General features: G+C 41.4%; 1 long non-coding RNA gene across 1 annotated transcript in view; it reads left to right on the plus strand.

The window, feature by feature from the left end:
• The window catches only part of LOC147912876 (uncharacterized), a 39,176-nt gene that overhangs the window by 9,517 nt on the left and 11,431 nt on the right, over positions 1-18,228 (plus strand). Inside the window, exon 2 of the long non-coding RNA XR_015549504.1 lies at positions 14,361-14,465. This is a non-coding gene — a long non-coding RNA (uncharacterized LOC147912876). The remainder of the gene's footprint in view (positions 1-14,360; positions 14,466-18,228) is intronic.

An 18,228-nucleotide genomic window follows, 5' to 3' on the forward strand; every position in this document is an offset into this window, starting at 1 on the left:
GCTGATTTGTTGATGAGTCCTGAAAATGGAGGAGGCAAACATCATTCTGGAAGGTAGATTTTATTTGAGAGAGCTTAGAAATCTTTGAGTGTCCTCTGCCCACATTAAATTATTAACATTTATATGGGTGGGAGATGAGGTTAAATTATGCAGTTGTGCAATGTTGGGTAAATTACTTAACCTCTCTGTTTCAGCTCTTTTTTGAATCTGTAAAAACAGGACCATATCACGCATGGGATTTTTTTGTGAAGACTGTAGCTACATATAAAGCCCGTAAGAATAGTGCCTGGCACATAGTGAGTGCTGAGTAAATGTTAGCTATTATAATTCTGGGACTAGGCAATGGTGCCACCCTGGTTATCTAGGGTGGGGAGGCATTTTCTAGGCAGGGTCCTGGCAGGCCAGCTGAAGATGAGAATGATACAGGATGCTTAACTTCCAGGAGTGGAATTGTTGGGTAACACTAAGTTATAAATAGCACTCTGGAAAATATCTTAATTCAAGGCAGAAATGCTCAGAGGATGTGTCGCTTCTGTCATAGTTGTGCCTGGGGGTCTGGGAATATTTTCTAGAGCTAAATGGTTTTGCTGAAAGCCAAGCCTAGAAACAGTTTTCAGGAGATTCTTGCAAATAGCATTCATCTTGCTAAAGGAATTCCCTATTGTGGCCTGGGCATTACTTTTGTCTCTGTACTATCATTATTTATAAGGTATAAAGAGAAAGACTGAAGAAGGATGAAATAAGGAAATGAATATGTAAATTAACAGAGCAGAATTGGAGTGGGCATGTCTAAATTACAAAGAAGTATATATAAGTTTTTAGTGAACCTAAAAGGACTATTTTTTGAAAAGAACAGACTTCTGCATATAAATATAGTGGGCTGCCTTGAGTAGATATCAGACTCTGTCCCAGGAAGCATTAAACAGAATTACAAGATATGGGTAGTATGACCTCTTTGCTAAATAGACTGAGGTCAGACTAAATCACTGAAGAGAAAGAAGATGAAGGAGAAAATGGGCAAGAGTGAGAGAAAATGGGATGGCAAAAGGCAAATATCGAAAGGAATGTTTACTGAGGGCTCATTACATTCCAGGTACTGTGTTTACTGCCTTATGTATCTTAACTTACTCTTTCACTGTCATTTCCTAATGCTGTGAGAGTTAACCAGTGTTACAGAAGACGAAAAAGAGGCTAAGGGAATTGAATTGACTGGTCCAGGGACATCCAGCCAGTTAATGACAGAGCTAGTGTGTTTCACCTCAAAGCTTGTGCTCTTTCCTCTGTATCAGAAGAAAAGTGAAAGAGAAGGAAGGCAAAGCAAATTTTTGTTGTGGGTAAAGTTTAGAAAAGGTACATGTGGTAGGCAGAATAATGGCCTCGCCAAAATATCCACATCCTAACCCCTGGAAACTATGATTGTTACTTTACATGGCAAAAGGGACTTTGCAGACGTCATGATGTTAAGGATCCTGAAATGGTAACAGTACCCGGATGATCCAGGTGGAACCAGTGTCATCACAGGGTCCTTATAAGAGAAAGAGGGAGGCAGGAGAGTCAGGATCAGAATGACGCAACATGAGAAAGACTCCACCAGCCCTCGCTGTCTTTGAAGATGGAAGGGGGCCATGAACCAAGGAGTGTGGGTGGCCTCTAGAAACTGGATCAGATAAGGAAGCAGTTTGCTCCTTGAACCTGCAGAAGGAATACCATCCTGTTGACCCCTTGATTTTAGCCCAGTGAGACCCATTTTGAACATCTGGCCTCCAGAACTGTAACAACTGGAAAAGAAAAGTATGTAGCCTTTGCATTCCAGGAGGTTGCAGTCTGCCACCCAGAAAAGGAGACTGGAAGAAGTATGCCAAAATGTTAAATAATGATTAAGTCTAGAATATGGTTGGAAAATGGAATATGGGTAATAGTTAATTTCTTTTTCAGACTTTGTCTTAATTTTTAAACAGAAAAAAATTAAATATTATATAGAAACTCCATGATGTCATAAATAGAAGTATGTTCAATGGACTGTGGGAGCACAGAGAGGAAACCATTCATTTACCTGTGGGAATGTCAGGGATGGGGAAATTCCCCCACTATGCATCTTGAGTTCTTATGACTGGACTAATAATAAGACTGACACAACACCAAATTAACAGGATAAAAACTAATTTAATACGTTCACTGGGAGATCATAGAAAAATGATGCTCAGAGAGTGAACAAAGCAGGCAGTGTATATATATTTTTACACAATGAGACAAATTTGTGAGGATTTGACAGGACAAGGAAACTTAGGGTTGGGGTATGTAATCACTGAGGAATTTGTGCAGAGTTTAGGCTTGAGGTAGTAAATAAGTAAAAGTAGCACCGTTTGTTTTTACAGGCTTCCTGGCCCTGAGTTGTCTACCTTTCATCCTAAGGAGGGTACCTGTCCCATGGGAGATTTATTTCCTGCTTTCAGGGGGAACAAAATTTCAGGAGGGTCAAAACTGTAAGTGAAACAAGTAACTTGAATTCAAAATAATCAATATGCCATTGTGGGATGCTTTGGGGCAGCCTGCCTTAGGCCCCAACAATTCCCTCCTCTGAAACTTCCCTGGAAGTTTCACATATTAAAAGTTGAGCTGGTAGATTGTTCCATTATTTCATTGAATTAATCTTTTAGTCTTAAAAATAGTTCAGTTCAATTAAACAGTTGTGTCTCATTTCAGGAGGTAGGTAGAGGAGGTGGGTTCCCAAAATTAGGTCTATGGTGCAAGCAATCAGATATTTAATAAGAGGCATTTCTAGGGAAATAAAGAAAAACTAAGGTTCATGGTCGGAGCAAGTTACAAACCAGTTTCTGTGCTTAGGTGGCAGCCAGTCAAGACAATTTCTAGAAGTCAGGGTTGAAGAATCTTTTGCAGTTTGTAATGCTTCTGGTGATGTCACTGGGTGTTCAGGCAAACTTTCTGAGTAGCTTACACAGCAATAGCCAGGAAGATTGTCTCAACATGAGCTGTTGTGGTGACCTTTCAAGTTTATATCAAGTCGTCCAGCTTCAGTTTGCGTGGCTTCAGGGAAAAGCGCCGCTTTAGTTCTCAATGATTTCAAGTCAAACCTGGGAGAAAAATTGGAAACGTTAGTTTGGAGAGTTATAGCCAGATATTGGAGGAAACTAGAAGAATTTAGGATCCAGTCCAGTGTTTAGGTAAACAACACAGCTTCAAAGAAAATTAGCAGTGCTGAAATCTAATATCCACAACTGTGTGTTATAGTTTCTACCAAAACATAAGTTTTCTCTCAAAAATCACCCTCATTTTTTTAAACCAAATATAGTCAAATTAAGACTCCTTGTTTGCAAAATAAATCTTTTTTCAATAAACTTGGCTTAGGTATTTACATAAGTATAGCAAGAATAGCAACTGATTGTATAGGCTCTTTTAAATTTGCTTTGCTGGAATTTTTCATGAGGAATCTCCAGATTGAACTTTTAATAGCTAAAAAGGCTAAGAAGGCTGTCGAGTTTAAGAAGCCAAGTCAAATATTTGCCCTCAGATTCCACCTGTAATACCTATAGATTTGGGTGAATTCCTCTCTTCTTGAGGTTCCTGCACCTGCCAGGAAGTGACCTTCTTGACTTACCTGATTAAGCTGTCAGGAACTCTGTCAGTAGGTACCAGGCTGTTTTTCCACCGAGCTTTGTTGGCTTCATAAAGTAAACCTTAGTTCCTTAAATCTGTTTGGTCACGTCTGAGTTTATGTGTTCTCTCTCACACATGGCATTTTAGTTAAAGCTTTTGTAATATAACCAGTGTTTCCAGTTGTGTCCTGTTACAAAGAGAACAGTTTCGTATTGAACTTATGCAAGTAAATATATTGTCAAGAAACTAAGGATACTCACTGAGAGCTTCTGAACTCTGAAGGGATCAGGTAGGGAGAAAAAGTAACTGTTTCAGTTCTGCTTATAAAGGTATAATTCACCAAATTGCTGTAAGTCATAGATAGCTTAAGAGAAAATAGTTTCCTTAAATCTGGAAAAACAAAAGATTAAAACAGTGATATTTCAGACAAAAGTCATAAAAATTATAATCATCCTCATCAGTTCATGTAGTCCCATGTAATTAATTCCTTTTCTGCTTAAATCCAGTTTTCCATTAGTTCTCTTGACCTTGCCTGATGATTGAGGGCTATAGGGACAGTGATAAATCCAAGAAGTTTGCAAGGTTTTTGTTACAGCTTGTATTATGTGCCTAGTGAAGTGTGTGCCTTGATCACTGGAAATTGTGGGAGGTACACCCCAAGTGGAAAACATATTTTCTAACAGTTTCTTGGTCACGGTGATGGCATCAGCTTTGTAGCAAGGGAAGACTTTAACCCATCTGGAAAATATACATAAAACAAGAACATATTGTTAACCCATACTACATGGGAGTTGAATGAAATCCAGCTGCAGGTGCTCATGGGCCCGGAGGGTGGAGTTCTGAAGCCTCTGGAGACAAAAATAGCTTTTCCTATGGTGAGTGAAGACATGCAAAAACAAAAATATGTGGTTTTCCAGGAAGCCAGGAAGAACCAAGAGGCTGTCTTTGGTTTCCTATAGCCCAGACTCTTTGTTTAATTTACAGCCACTGTTTGCTCATCTTAATTTCTCTGATTCAGGATCAGACTGTGGCCATGTTACAAGGACATCAGGATGGCGCAAAGTCTGGCAACAAGGAGTCATTTTTTTGCAGAAGCAGAATAGACTTCATCCACACATGCCACAGTCTTTAGAGATTCTGTTGCTGCTGCTTTGCATGAAAGTCAGCTAGGGCATTTCCCTATACTCAGATTCAGTCCTTTTAGTGTGAGCCTCAATTTTGATGATAGACAACATTTTACACCAGGACATATCAGACTTCCAGGAATTTCACACAATTTCTGAAACTCTTCTAACATATACAGACACAACATAAAGAAGGTTTCATGTTACTTCTTATTTGACAATGCTTCCCACGTAATTTAACATATCAAATAATCCTGATTAGTTTAACATCTCTCTTTTTAGAAGGAGAGAGAATAAATCCTTCGAAATGTTCCAGGAGCCCTTTAAAAACTTCAGTTGGATAAACACCCAGCAGTGGAATAGCTGGATCATATGGTAGTTCTATCCTTGATTTTTTGAGGAATCTCCATACTGTTTTCCATAGTGGCTGCACCAGTTTGCACTCTCACCAGCAGTGTATGAGAGTTCCCTTCTCTCCACATCCTCTCCAACACACGTTGTTTCCTGTCTTGTTAATTATAGCCATTCTGACGGGCGTGAGGTGGTATCTCATTGTAGTTTTGATTTGCATTTCCCTGATAGTTAATGATTTTGAACATCTTTTCATGTGTCTATCGGTCTTCAGTATGTCCAAAGAACTTGAAAACACCAATGCGTAAAGATACATGCACCGCTGTGTTCATTGCAGCGTTATTCACAATAGCCAAGACTTGGAAGCAACCTAAGTGCCCATCAAGGGACAAATGGATAAAGAAGATGTGGTATATATACACAATGGAATACTATTCAGCCATAAGAAACGATGAAATCCAGCCATTCATGACAACATGGATGGACATTGAGGGTATTATGCAAAGTGAAATAAGTCAGAGGGAGAAGGTCAAATACCGTATGATTTCCTTCATTAAGTAGTAGATAATAACAACAATAAACAAACACATAGGACAGAGATTGGATTGGTGGTTACCAGAGGGGAAGAGGGGAGGGAGGAGGGCGAAAGGGATAATTCAGCACATGTGTGTGGTGATGGGTTGTAAATAGTATTTGGGGGTGAACATGATGTAATCTATGCAGAAATAGAAGTATAATGATGTACATCTGAAATTTATCCAATGTTATAAACCAATGTTACTGCAATAAACAAAAAATTAAAATAAAAACAAACTTCAGTTGGTTGAGATCAAAATCCTTTATTTAGAATTTTATTTTGGGAAGTTTGTCAAAAATATCAAAAGGGTTTTATGACACTGGTCATATAGAATCACAGGTCCCTGTGAAACAATGCTTAGTTATCCATTGAAGCTAATCTTGATAACAAAAGATTTTAAAGGCAAATACAGAAGGCTACATAGCTGTTAACAACATTTAGCTCTTATTATTGAGAAGATTCAGTTTTCTTAAGTAATCAAAGGTCTAATAAAGCACAGACATTTATTTTGATAAAACATAAAATTTTTACTTTCCTTTCATAATCTCATATCAAGACAAGACCAATATACCAAGAAAACTTTGTTCTCTTAAGAGATGAAAAGAAAATTGTTTCAGTTTTACATAATACACTATTGATATTAAAGTTTATCTTTAAATCTCTTGTAATAGCAATTTAATTTTAGCTAACTGACCACACAACATAAGATTTTCTTTCTCTCTTTCTTTCTTCCTAAGTTTCTAATTAATTTCTCATTTTAACAATTTATCATTTTAACAGAGAGAAAACCAAATTTTAATTTTGTACCAGCTTACTTTTCATATTAAATCTCACTCACATAATTACATTCATTTCAGTTTCCTTTTCCATAAATCTTCTATATCTTTCTATTTTGATTTCAGTTTGTCCCTTGCTCTCTTTTTCGTTTGGAAATACGCAGTTTTATTTTCAGAGAAAATTGTTATTTTTCTCTTTCAGCAAAAATGCATCTCCATGCTGCATACTTTTTCTCTCTAAAAATATACATCTTATTTTCCTTGCATACAGAGATTTTTACCCTATTCTTTGAGTAGCTTTAATTACATCTATTAATTAGACTTCTTAACCCTTAGAAACCTTAATTTCTAATGAAAATCAGGAAGTAAGCAATTGTGAATTGTCTTTTACATTAGCATTCTGTGCATTGGCAGACTTATAAATGCTTTTTATGATCTCTAGATACATGGTTTCTCATCGAAAATTTCTCAGCGTGGCACAAGGCATGTTTACAGAGAGACCCAAATATTTTTAATTCCTGTGTAAAAGGAAGCAAAAAGTAGACAGAACTATCTTCAGTAATTAATGTTTTACTATTTTATCTTATCTGGAAATGTCTAGATATTCAATGAATTTCTCATCATATAATTTAATTTAGCAAAACTCTAAAGTTTCAAGTTATCAAAAAGATTTGGGGAAGCTATTTTTAAGTACACATATCATAAAACATAACTATTGCACCAAAAAATTATTTCATTAACATCTATGTAATTCATTTGTTATTTACAGTCATACTGAGATTGTTCATGACAATTTCATATAACATTAAAGCAGTTAGCCATTATCTTAAGTTATTTTTTTCTTGCTGACAAATTTTGTAACAGAAATAGCTTAAACTTATTTGACTAATAACGCAGGTAGAATAAAAGTTGCATGTCTGCATTTTGTCCAATGCTGATAACTCTGAAGACATGCCATTTTAATTAAACCAACAAAATTAAACAAGCTTTTCTTTACCAAAGATTATTTTATATATCATGTTAACTTGAAAAACATTTGGCATAGTTTCTATTATATTTAGAAATAATTTATAATAACTTACTTTAAGTTAGTTTAATAGTGCTCTTTTCGAATGAATTTTGATAATACCACCCAGAAGTAGAAAAATAATATCTCTATAATGTACTTACATGCATATAATATATATAGACAGACACAAATAGAGCTCTCATAGGTTTTATTTTAAAGCTTCAGCCATGAACGAGATACAATACAAAACTCACTAGTTTACAAATAATTGTGTCTCTAGCAGATGGAACAAGTGAAGGTTATCTACTTAAAAGCCTTTTTTGTTAATATTTGTGGGGAAGAAGACTTTTAAGATTTATATTTGCCCTAGACAAGTAACGTTAAGGAATTAGATTTTGGGCAAGAGAGACTTTCTAGTAGTTTGCATTTTAAAATGGCCATTTTTCTTTATTTTTTTTCTTTAACCTTTTTTTTTTTAAATTTTTTGTTTATTGCAGTAACATTGGTTTATAACATTGTATAAATTCCAGATGGACATCATTATACTTCTATTTCTGCATAGATTACATCATGTTCATCACCCAAATACTAATTACAACCCATCACCACACACATGTGCCCAATTATCCCTTTCGCCCTCCTCCCTCCCCTCTTCCCCTCTGGTAACCACCAATCCAATCTCTGTCTGTATGTGTTTGTTTATTGTTGTTATTATCTACTACTTAATGAAGGAAATCATACGGTATTTGACCTTCTCCCTCTGACTTATTTCACTTTGCATAATACCCTCAATGTCCATCCATGTTGTCACGAATGGCTGGATTTCATCGTTTCTTATGGCTGAATAGTATTCCATTGTGTATATATACCACATCTTCTTTATCCATTCGTCCCTTGATGGGCACTGAGATTGCTTCCAAGTCTTGGCTATTGTGAATAACGCTGCAATGAACACAGCGGTGCATGTATCTTTACGCATTGGTGTTTTCAAGTTCTTTGGATAAACACCCAGCAGTGGAATAGCTGGATCATATGGTAGTTCTATCCTTGATTTTTTTGAGGAATCTCCACACTGTTTTCAACTAAGCTAGCCAGGCTCAGTCTCAGGTGAATGTGGGCTGTTGTCTCCTGGGGTGTTTATATTCCAAAGACATAGCAAAATTGACAACTTCAAAGGACAGAGGGAAAAAAATGAAAGTTTTTTTCCTAGGAGTTTCAGGGTACTTGCTTTTTAAATTTTTACTGCTTTTCTTAAGTGCAGGACAATTGTAGGTTCAATGTCCTGATTTTGACAGTAGCATATGCTACTGGAATGGGACCTTTACAGCACTAACAAGCAATGAAGGTTAAGATGAGAAAAGCCCCTTATGGACTGGAACCCCTAAGAGCTGGCACCACCAGACAAAGAGAGTGCTGTTTGTGACTTTGTGTCTCGGAACCCCAGTCTATTGACTGGCCACCAGGTACACTCTGATACTGCAACTTCTGGATGGTGGGGGCCAGAGAAAATATTTTCACTCATCACAAAACCAAGCCCTCAGGACATAGAACAAGATGGAAGGAAAAAACTCATCCTGTTTTACATAGAGGACCCACAGCAAAGTTTGTCTAAATAGATGCCAGTCTGGTGAGAACCATAAAACACAACAGTCAGTGATCTGGCTCAAACAGCAGGCTTATAAAGGGCCTGTACCTGCTGTCCTGCCCTATGGTTCTTCCTCCTTATGAAAAATGACACAACAAAGACAAAGGAAAAACAATGACCATCTCTGGGAGGAAAGGATCAACAAAATCAAGAGTACTTGTCCAAATTTACCAGTCACTGGGAACTAAGGAACTAGTTTCACAAATATTTTCTGCTAATCTAAATTTAGAGAGAGACCAAAAAAAGAGTCTCACCACTTTCATACCCATCAGATCCTGCAGACAGAGATCTGGGCGGCTGACATGGTAAGAAAGCTTACCTTTTTGCCAGCTTCTGTGTCAGACATTCCAGGCTCTCCTAGATGCAGCAGTCACAGTGAAAAAGCAGTTTCCCAGCTGGTGATTCTCCTGGCTGGCTCTCCAAAACTGTCAGGGAGGGGGAAATTCCCCCCTCTACATGCCTAGAGTTCTTGTAGTGGGACTAATAATAAAATGGAAGTAAGACCAGATTAACAGGAGAGAAAACAATTGAGTGCATTTGCATGGGAGAAAAAATGATGCTCAGAGATTGAACAAAGTAGGCAGTTTATATATCTTTTTACACAAAGAGACAACAAATGTGAGGATTTGACAGAACAAAGAAACTTAGGTTTGGGGTATGTAGTTAGTGAGGATTTGAGCTGAGTTTTGGCTTGAGGTAGTAAATTAGTCAAATGGTTTATTTATACAGGCTTCCTGGCGCCGAATTCTGTAGCTCTCGTGAAAGGATGTATCTTTCTCCTGGTGCAGGGAGAGTACCCTTCACATGGGGGATTTATTTCATGCTTTAAAGGGGAAGAGAGAGAGGAGGGTCAAAACTTTATGTCAAATAAGTAACTTTAATTCAAAATAATCAATATGCCACTGTGGGATATTTTGGGGTGGCTGACCTTGGGCCCCAAGAGGAGTCCCTTCAAGATTTCTGGGAGAACATGCCACTTGAGTTTGCTAAGGGCAAGGGCAGGAGAAGGAAGAATGTTGCAGCTGGAGGAACACCTTGTGCAAGGGCAGGAAGGGAAAAATGATAGACTTTGTCCTGAGGGTAAGCATGCGACTTTGTCCTTCAATCTAAATGATCCATCACTTCAGTGCATCAAACCCAAAGGAATGAATCTCTGGGCATCAAAGGAATATGGTCAGAGACCTTTCATGGGCGCAACCAAGACATTCTGGCAACTCAGAAACATATCAAGTAGCTTTGGACTTATTAGCTGAGGAGAATGTGCTCATTGTGAAATATTTGTTGTTCAAGGCTCAGGCTTTTCTTCTTTTTTCCTCTTCTCGTTTCTTGCAGTTCTAATGTGGGCATGGCCCCGGTCCCCAAATAGGTCCCCTATATTTTGCAGGAGGGTTTGTTTCCTTTGTTGAGGGGTGGATGTGTAGCTCTGAGTTGTTTGGTTTTTTGTTTTTTCTTTCATCAGCAAGTAAGGAAAGGATAGAGTAGCCCCTTTCTCTACTAATCGTCTCATAATGGAGCCATCTAAATGTCATCTTTTTTTTTTTTTTAAAGAATTGAGTTGACTTTTTTTTTTAATTATTTATTTATTTATATATTTTTCCCCCAAAGCCCCAGTAGATAGTTGTATGTCATAGCTGCACATTCTTCTAGTTGCTGTATGTGGGACGCGGCCTCAGCATGGCCGGACAAGCAGTGCATTGGTGTGCACCCGGGATCTGAACCCGGGCTGCCAGCAGCGGAGCGCGCGCACTTAACTGCTGAGCCACGGGGCCGGCCCCTAAATCTCATCTTGATTCCTCCATTGTCTAGGGATCCAGGCCTTTTCCGCACCCTCCTAGATCCTGGGGGAGTCAGAGGCCATGCAGAGCACTAGGTGAGGGAAAAAAACCAATAACAACAAAAAACAAAAACCAGGGGTGAATAGGAACTGTTGTAATTGCCTCTATTTTCTTAAAGTATGTGTTCCTTTCTCCCTTCCCCTTCTCCACCCTGGTATTTTAAGGCCAAGGCCTGAGCTCTAGGCACAAAGCTGGTTTCCTTGCTCCTGCTGTGGTTTGGTTCCACACACCAAGACAGTGGGCCTATTTTTCTCTATAGTCAAAGGCCCTTGTGTTTGGCCCCAGGAGTTTCACCCGGAACTTGTGCCAAAGCTCAAGCCTTCCTGTTCTGTCCCTTCCGGATCATCTCAGAACCTGCAGCTTGTGGGTGGGATAGGGGATCCTGAGTTGTGACCAGGGAAAGGGAAAGGTCGTGGGAATCCCAGACAGTTGCGCTTGGGAGAGTCTTCTAGGCCTGTTGACAGAAGAAGCAGAATTGTGGGCCAGGACAGCTGAGTCCTGGTGCTGGTAACTGAGCTCTGACCTTCAATGAGTAGATCTGTTTCTCTAGCCCTTAGCTTTGCCTGCTGCACAATGAGGAGATTTGACGAGATGAACTCAAGCCCTATAGCTTGAATGCCCTGGCCATGCATTGTCTTTTCTCTTCCTCATTGGAAATCTGTATCATCCCTTCAGGGCCCAAGGATCCATCATCAGATATAATAAATTTGGCTAATGTCTGTATGAGAGGGGACTAACTCCAAGTATCATGTATCTGGTTCACTGGCCTTTTAGGCTAGAGTGGAGTGGGTGGGTCTTTGTGGCCTGGTCTTGTTTTGGGACTCTCTTTGGTAGCAGGAGACGTGGAGTCCTGCCAAATTGTGAAAGTCTTGACTACCAGCCTAAGGAGTCTGGACTCTCATGAGTGGGGATCTACCAGAGGCTTTAAGTGGGAAGTGGCCTGGTCAGACCTGTGTTTGGGACATGCACTCTGGCAGCTGGTTTCTTGGGAGAACTGTGGCTGTGGAAGGTCCACATGAGAGTCTAAGATCTGAACTGGGAGATCAGAGGCATGGAAAGCAGGGGATAGGAGAGCCATTTGAAAAATTGGCAGGCCTTGGTGAGTTACCAGAGAGGAAGAGGTGGTGAGGAGGAGGCCTGAAGATGATTCAGAGCTGTGTTTAGTTGGGGGTTTTGGGTGGATCAGATGTCATTAGCCCCGAGATAAGGATGAGGGATTGGTTGGCTAGGGACTGAGATGCTAAACTCAGCTTTGGATGTTTACATATGATGCCTGTGGACTCTCCAGGTGGAAATACTGTGTGGGTACTGGGGAGAAGCTATAGAAGGAGGCTGGAGATGGAGTGAGTGAGTTGGGGAGATGGAGATAGAGAAGTAGGAGTGAGCCCAGAGTCTGTACCTCTAGGGTACTGCTCTACCTGGTCTCCTTGTCACAACCCAGAGGGCTTTTCTCTGTTGATCAGAGTGACTTTTCAGTGACTTTGGCCCAGATCGATATTCTTAGCCTGGGGGTCACATATTAATTGCCTAGAGGAAAAAAAGGACTTTTGGAAAAGATAATAGAGAAAAGCATGCAAACAAAACAAATCCTATAAAACACTTTAACACTCATTATAAAACATAAAAGCACAATGTAAATTTAAAGTTTTATAGAGAATACAAAGTCCATAGGGCAGAAAGGGAAAGGGTGACAGTAGGAGGGCAAAGAGGAAGAAGTAACTTAGAAGGGTTAAGCTAATAGCTAGGCTTCTAGGCCATAAATCTCCTTGGAAGGCTCCCTATAGCTTAAAAATTACTTGGCCTGTCAATTTCTTGGGAGTAATGAGTTTTATATGTATACATTGCAGCATAAAATACAAATAGCCAAAAAACATGGTGTGCTTACTAATTATCGTACAGCTGACAGCTAGTGCAACTAGGTGTGTACCAGTAGAACAAGTTATAGCCAACAAATACTGTGTGCTTACTACATGCCAGGCAGTGTGCTAAACACTGTAAATAACTGGATTACCTCATTTGATCCTCACAACAGCACATGCGATGTGTGCTTTTATTAGCCCCATGTTACAGATGAGGGGAATAAGGTGTAGTCATTTGCTCAGGGCCTTGCAGCTTGTGTGTTGGAGCCGAAATTTGAAGCCAGGCCACCTGGGGGACTCCATAGCAGGTGCTGTTAACCTCTCAGCAGTCCAGTGGGGAAGTGATACAGTAGGACTTCTCATAGAGTGGTCCTCAGACCATCGGTATCAGAATTATCTGGAATGTTTGTTAAAAATTGAGATCTATAGGTCTCACCTTGGACCAACAGAAAGCAGAATTTCTCAGACACTGATAATTGAGACTTACTGACTTGGGGCTGGGTGTCTGGGTTCTGGAAGGCAATGGAGTCATGGTTTCTCTAGTCACCCACAGTTTGGGTCATGTCCCTCTGTGAAGTTGACAATGTAGTCTATGTGTTGTTTCTTTCTCCGGGCTATTGGAGGGGTGCATTCCATTCTGAGATTGGGTGAAATCATGCTGACGTTAATGCTGGAGGAGGTATTTTGAGGCAGTGTCTCCCATTCACATTTTCCTTTCATGCTTCATTTGCTTCTATCCCCTCTATACCCTCTCCCCACCCACTCCCTATCAGGGATGGGTTTTACTTCTCTCTCTGACCCCTAGTTGGCTTACCACCTGAGTGGGACAGAGATGGGGAGGGCTGGGAACATGGTGTAATTTGGTGCTCAGCAAAGGACGTGCCCTGGGAGAGGAGCAGTTACCCTGTGTTTCCTCTCAGGCCCAGCCAGGCTCTTACATGGAGGGAGAACTTTCCATGAAGTTTAGCTGCTTCATGCTGAGAGCAGTGGTGGGGAGAGTGGAGTTGCAGGCTGAGATGTGAAGTGGAAATCCCATTACCCACCACAGTGGTCTGCACACATCCCCATGTTTTCTGAAATGGAGGGTTAATCTCCCTAAGGACTTGGAGCCAGGTGATGCAGATAAACAGGAGTAAATATGAATCTTTCTCTCATCCACTAGCAAGTTTGCAGGGCTGATCCACTTACACCCTCTACCTTGAATGAGGACAATGGAGAGTTTTATACAGTTCACTTTCGGGCTGTTCACACACTGTGGCCTTGGGGAGATCTAGAGGTGGAGGGAGAGCCCTGGCTGGGAGTGAGGAGAACTGGTTCTGTGTCAGCTAAGCTACCAATTTCCTTTTTTACCATGGGAGAGTCACTCACCCACTCTGGACTTGAGGTTTCTTATCTGAAAATTGTTAGATTTGGGTGAGATAATCTTTCGTGTTCCCTCTTACTCTGAAGTTCTGATTCTATGATTAGTAGCAGGTGTGGCAGAGCCCTGAATTCTTTTTTTTTTGTCTCATGTGCCTGCCTTCCCCCAAATGAGCAGGTTGTGACTTCTGTTTGTGTCTCCTCCTGCAGAGCTCTGTGTTTCCGTGGCCCACTGAAGATGCCCACTGTGGGTGTGGTGAGGAGAGTCTCTGGAGCCTGGAGCCCCATTGGCCCTGAGGAAGGAGGGCCTACTTGGTAGGTTCCCTGCCATTGCACCAACTTCTCGTGTTTTGGTATGATAGGACTTCCCTTCCTGTTCTCCCACCTTCTTCACAACCTACCTCTGAGCATCACATTTACTTTCCAGAGTGGGCTATGATTGTTTGATAACTTTCCTGGCTGTTTGCTGCCTGTGGGTCCATGAAACAAATAACAGGAAATTCTCATAGCCATCAGGGTCTCTGCTTCATGTTTTCCTCTTTCCCCACAGAGCCTGACAGAACACACAGGGCACAGGGAGACACATGTGCATGCTCTAGCTCCCAGCATTCATAGATGGTGAAGGCTGGGGTCGGGTTATATCTTTAATATTGTCTGGGGGCCACATAACACATATGTGAACGCATGTTGTTCCTAATGTCTTGTATGTTGCTGCCACTTTAGAGTGGGTGCTATGAATGTGCACGAGTGTGTTACCTGTGCCTGGGCGTGTACATATGGGTCAGAGTGTGCAGTCAATGGCAGTTGATGCCAAGAGGAAGTCATTCAGGAGCTGGGTTTGCTCCCTTGATGTTTCTCCTTTTGCGCAATGTACTGGTAACTTGTGTTGTCAGAGGGCTTATTGAAAACACGTTAGAAATTTCCTTAATCCGGTCTGAAATTCACCTTGTTTTATTCTTGGGTGTGTTACATGTGAGGGTGTGGGGAGGTGGAGGATGAAACACCAGACCTTCCTGAATAGTCTGAGATCAGTTCTAAGGAACTAGATGTTGATTTTTCAGCCATCACCACCCTTGAATTTGTGAATAGGACCCAGAGGGTTTGAGAGCTTCTGTGGCAGAGATATCATCCTGTTCTGGGAAGATTAGAGGCATGTTGACAAGCAGGAAACAGGTCATATTTGTGGCTTGTTTCTATCCAATATTTAGGCATTCCAACCTTTAAAAGCAATTTAATTACACTGATACTGTCATCTACCTACCAAGTGCCAAGTGCTGAATTTTCAAAGATAAGTGAAATTCAGTCCCTATCCTCAGGAGCTAGTAGTTGCTTTGCTCTTAAACAAGGCTTTCTGGGCCTAATTCCCTTAGTATCCAACTCTGCCTCACACGTAGCCTCTGGGGACCCTCAGAACCGGACAGGCGAGGTGAGATGCTGGAGCGGCTGATGGAGGAGAGTGGGGCAAGGGTCCAGCCCTTGCACTTTCTGACTCTCCTTTTCAGGAGCACAGTGACCATGGGAATAGGAAACTGGGCTTCCTAGGGAATGCTGTGGTAGGTGATATGGTGGGGATGGCAATTCTTATGCTCCCTCAGCTCGTCTCTTGGCTCCTTAAGCTCCAAGAGCATGCCCTCCAGCATTCCTAGAGATGGAGAATGAGAGTATTTCCTTGAAGTACTGGAAACAGGCTTTGTGAGCTACTCATAAGAACATTAGCAGTGACAGGCAGGGCAATTTGATGCCTGGGGAGTTGTGGAATTTATGGAAGTGTCTTGTGGAATTGTCTCCAGGGAACTAAAGTTACTTGCCTCTGTTCAGATCAGGAGGTTGGGCAGTAGCTAAGGGTGAGGCAGAGAGAAAGATGTGCAAAAATGCTCAGATCAAGTGGTGCCAAATATTGTCTAAGGTTCCCATACTAAGTTCGTATCCCCTCCACCACAGCATGTCCCCTCTGCCATACTGAGGCACTAAATCAGCTGGGATGGGACTCGCCCTTTCTGTTGAAAACCCATTCTGCTAAGGCTTTGTGATGCCCTCTTGTAACTTCTTTTCGCCTTCAATACTGTTTTTGATATTTATTGTAGCCTGATGTCATTTGTGCAAAATAACTGGGGGGAGAGTGAGGGACATTTTTCCAGACCCCATGTTCTTAGGGTTGACTCTGGGCCCTGCACATTTCTACTTTTCCAGGATGACCCTGGGAATTTATTTCTAACCTTGGTCCTATTGTGGCTCTTGCACCAGCCCAGCTTCTCCCTAAATACAATTTAGCAAGAGAGAAAAACAGAGATAGAGAGAGACAGAGAAAGAGAGAGGAGAGACAGAGCGAGGTTTTAAGCACTGGGATATGTCAAGTGTCGATGTGCCTTTGGAGTCAGGTAGACCAGACCTCAGTATAAATCCTTGCTTTGTCCTTTATTAACTGGTTGACCTTGGCAAGTGACTAAAGCTCTCTAAGACTCAGTTGATACATCTCTAGAGTGGAGATGATGCCTACATAATAGTTATAATAATAGCATCATGTATTGAGAACTTTACACTTATTAATTCAGTTAATCCTCATACATTTCTAGGAATTAAGTACTAGTGTAGTAGTCATCTTTCTGATGAGGAAACTGAGACACAGAGAAGTTATTTAGCAGGCCCAAGTTAATGTAACTTATAAGTGGTGGAGCTGGGATTCTGAACTTGGACAGTCCGACCCCAAAGCCTGTATCCTTAACTACTGCACTAGGCTGTGTAGTTCACAGAATGTTAACAAGAATTAATTGAAATAAACACTCTGGGCCGGCCCCGTGGTTTAGCGGTTAAGTGCATGTGCTCCGGTACTGGCGGCCCGGGTTCGGATCCCAGGCGTGCACTGATGCACCGCATCTCCGGCCATGCTGAGGCCGTGTCCCACATACAGCAAATAGAAGGATGTGCAACTATGACATACAACTATCTACTGGGGCTTTGGGGGAAAAAAAAGCAGGAGGATTGGCAATAGATGTTAGCTCAGAGGTGGTCTTCCTCAGCCAAAAGAGGAGGATTAGCATGGATGTTAGCTCAGGGCTGATCTTCCTCACAAAAACAAAGAAATAAACACTTGAAGCACTGGGCATAGTGCTTGGCACACAGTAGGCACTCAGCAAATGGTAGCTGTTACCACCAGATCTGAGAAGCCTGCTTTGAGGTGGGCATGTGGAAGATGTGGCCTTGAGTCAAGGTGAGGCAGGATAGACACGGGTCCTCCTGGCAACCTGGAAGTTCGCACAGTGTCAGGGCTTTGGAGGCTGAGGGGCCTGAATTCCCATCATGTCTCTGCCACTTTTTAGTTGTGTGATCTTGGCCATTTATTCATCTTCTCTGAGCCTCAGTTTTGTCATTTGTGAGCAATTTGTGAGGATCAAGTGAAATAAGATAAACGAAGCACCTAAAATAGCAAGTTACATGCCATAGGTGCTCAGTAAATGTTGTCAGCCACGGGTGGGTGCAGTGGGACATGTGGAGAATTATACAATCCCTCGTCTTTAAGGAGGTTATAGTCTGGGTGAGGGGAGAGGTGGTAAGACAAGTAACCATATAGATCACAACGTCAGGACTGCATGTTCTATAACACAGGTCATCAGGTGTAACAGACAGTGAGAGCTTTGGGAGTTCAGGGGTAGGAGAGCTGCCCGATGGGCTAAGTGGGTCAGAGAAGGCTTCCTGAACAAGTGCACCTTGTGAATGTGCAACGATTGGAGAGGAAGGTGGAGGGGCATTCCAGGAAAACATCTGAGATGAGGCCAAGCAGCATAAGTTCAGGGGATGGAGAAGAAACCAGTTGGATTGGAACCAAGGGTTTGTGGGGGAGGCTAGAGGGAGATGACGTTCAATAGGTAGGTGGGGGCTGTTGTGAAGGGCTTTGAATGCCACGCGAAGGAGTTTGGGATTTATCTGAGGAGGTTTGAGGAGGGAAATTACATTCAAATTATGATCTTTTTTCAGTCACTTATTCTTTTAACCTCTCTGGGCTTTAGGTGCTTCATCTTTAAAGTAAGGAGTTTGGACGATGTGATTGTAAAGGAGTTTCTCTAGCTAAGGAGTCTGTGAT

Source organism: Ceratotherium simum, chromosome 33, assembly GCF_057802395.1.
Source record: "Ceratotherium simum simum isolate JZ-2026a chromosome 33, ASM5780239v1, whole genome shotgun sequence".
Classification (NCBI taxonomy): domain Eukaryota; kingdom Metazoa; phylum Chordata; class Mammalia; order Perissodactyla; family Rhinocerotidae; genus Ceratotherium; species Ceratotherium simum.